Raw genomic sequence first — 2,123 nt, 5'->3', positions numbered from 1 at the left:
CGTCGAGTTATCATGAATCATCAGAGCAACGAGCAGAGCCCGCGTTGACCTTTTATCTAATAAATGCATCCCTTCCAGAAGTCGGGGTTTGTTGCACGTATTAGCTCTAGAATTACTACGGTTATCCGAGTAGCAGGTACCATCAAACAAACTATAACTGATTTAATGAGCCATTCGCAGTTTCACAGTCTGAATTAGTTCATACTTACACATGCATGGCTTAATCTTTGAGACAAGCATATGACTACTGGCAGGATCAACCAGGTAGCACCCCTCGATCGACATCAGCACGGATGAGCCCTCCCCTTTGCATGAGATGGTCAGCCCGTACTAGATAGTCGTTCACGCTTAGCGTACAACGCTTGATTTGGGCATGCAACGTGTCCACGTCCATCCCCAAAACAGCATTCTGCATCCCTAGGCACCACTATGGACTATCATCCACAACCCAACAATGCTTTTGGCCCTTGAAAGGTGGAATGACAACCATAGCATCAAAGTCCAGCCGACAACTCTAGTGGGACGTAGGCAGGAATTCTCAAACGTAAGGGACAGCACTGCCTTCAATAGGCATCCAACACAGGAGACCGCAACTCGCCCAAGGCACTATGCACTCTTGGAGCAAGAACTGAAGAGGTATGCCGACATGCGGTTCGATGCACAAGCAAGGAGCCCGCAAGCCAAACAAACCAACTACCACTCACACGCCTAGCGTACCGCTTTGCCGGGATCTTCCCCACCAACAGCCATACGAATACATCGTACCCGAATGAATGAGCAAGGAAATCCAAGCAAGCACCGTTTAGCGTGAAACGAATATAGGGACAGCATACCGCACCATGCCCCAGCCGGTCTTGCCACACGAGGAAGCAATAGGGCTCACGGGGCGCAACATCTCAACTTAACCGCCTGAGCTTGGCCAATGCAAGCCATGGAACCGAGGTTCTCCACCGAGCATCCGAAAGGGACAAAGATGCCAAGTCCAACTGAAAAGGCACTACTAAGTCACGCCCCAAACACCCGTCATGCCATCGAAGAAGCAATCAAGGATCACGAGACGCAACGTTTTGCACTTTCTCAAGGGCTCAGCAACCTTTCCTTAGGCCTCAAGCGTATCTCAACCGAAGGGACCAGCAACCGAAGGGACCATCGACACGAATCAGCCCGCGTACTAAGTCACGTCCTTACGTGGCCCGCAACCTTTCCTTAGGCCTCAAGCGTATCTCAACCGAAGGGACCATTGACACGAATCAGCCCGCGTACTAAGTCACGTCCTTACGTGGCCCGCAACCTTTCCTTAGGCCTCAAGCGTATCTCAACCGAAGGGACCATCGACACGAATCAGCCCGCGTACTAAGTCACGTCCTTACGTGGCCCGCAACCTTTCCTTAGGCCTCAAGCGTATCTCAACCGAAGGGACCAGCAACCGAAGGGACCATTGACACGAATCAGCCCGCGTACTAAGTCACGTCCTTCCGTGGCCCGCAACCTTTCCTTAGGCCTCAAGCGTATCTCATCCGAAGGGACCGGCAACCGAAGGGACCATTGACACGAATCAGCCCGCGTACTAAGTCACGTCCTTCCGTGGCCCGTAACCTTTCCTTAGGCATCAAGCGTATCTCAACCGAAGGGACCAGCAACCGAAGGGGAAACACATTCCCACACCAACACGAATCAGCCCGCGTACTGAACCACGTCAAGAAAACCCGTCGTGCCGCCTGAGCGGGTAGTCGGGGATCACAAGACGCAGCATTTCCTTAGGCCTCAAGCATACCGTCAACCGTCAACCAAAAGGGGCATTGGGAGCAACCGAAGGGACATTCCCCCAGACGAATCACCGTAGGCCAAGCTGACTAGGAAGGGCCCACTCATCGTCTGGTAGGGCCGACCAGCCACCGGAAAAAACCGATCGCCGGCGATGGCCCACGGGATGGCATTCAACGTGATGGAGGGTAGTCACCCCTCACACGCATAACGCCCATGCCTGGGCGAGGGGGTGCTGGCCATGCCAGCCCAAGGCTCCCAAACTCTTTCCCCCTATAATAGATAAAGAGATTTTTCCCTTGTGACCCTAGGGGACACCCAAATGCAAGTTAAGTTATACTAGTTTTTCCATGGACCAA

The sequence above is a fragment of the Amaranthus tricolor genome, chromosome 8 (genome assembly GCF_026212465.1).
Source record: "Amaranthus tricolor cultivar Red isolate AtriRed21 chromosome 8, ASM2621246v1, whole genome shotgun sequence".
Classification (NCBI taxonomy): domain Eukaryota; kingdom Viridiplantae; phylum Streptophyta; class Magnoliopsida; order Caryophyllales; family Amaranthaceae; genus Amaranthus; species Amaranthus tricolor.
This window is presented reverse-complemented; position numbering follows the sequence as displayed.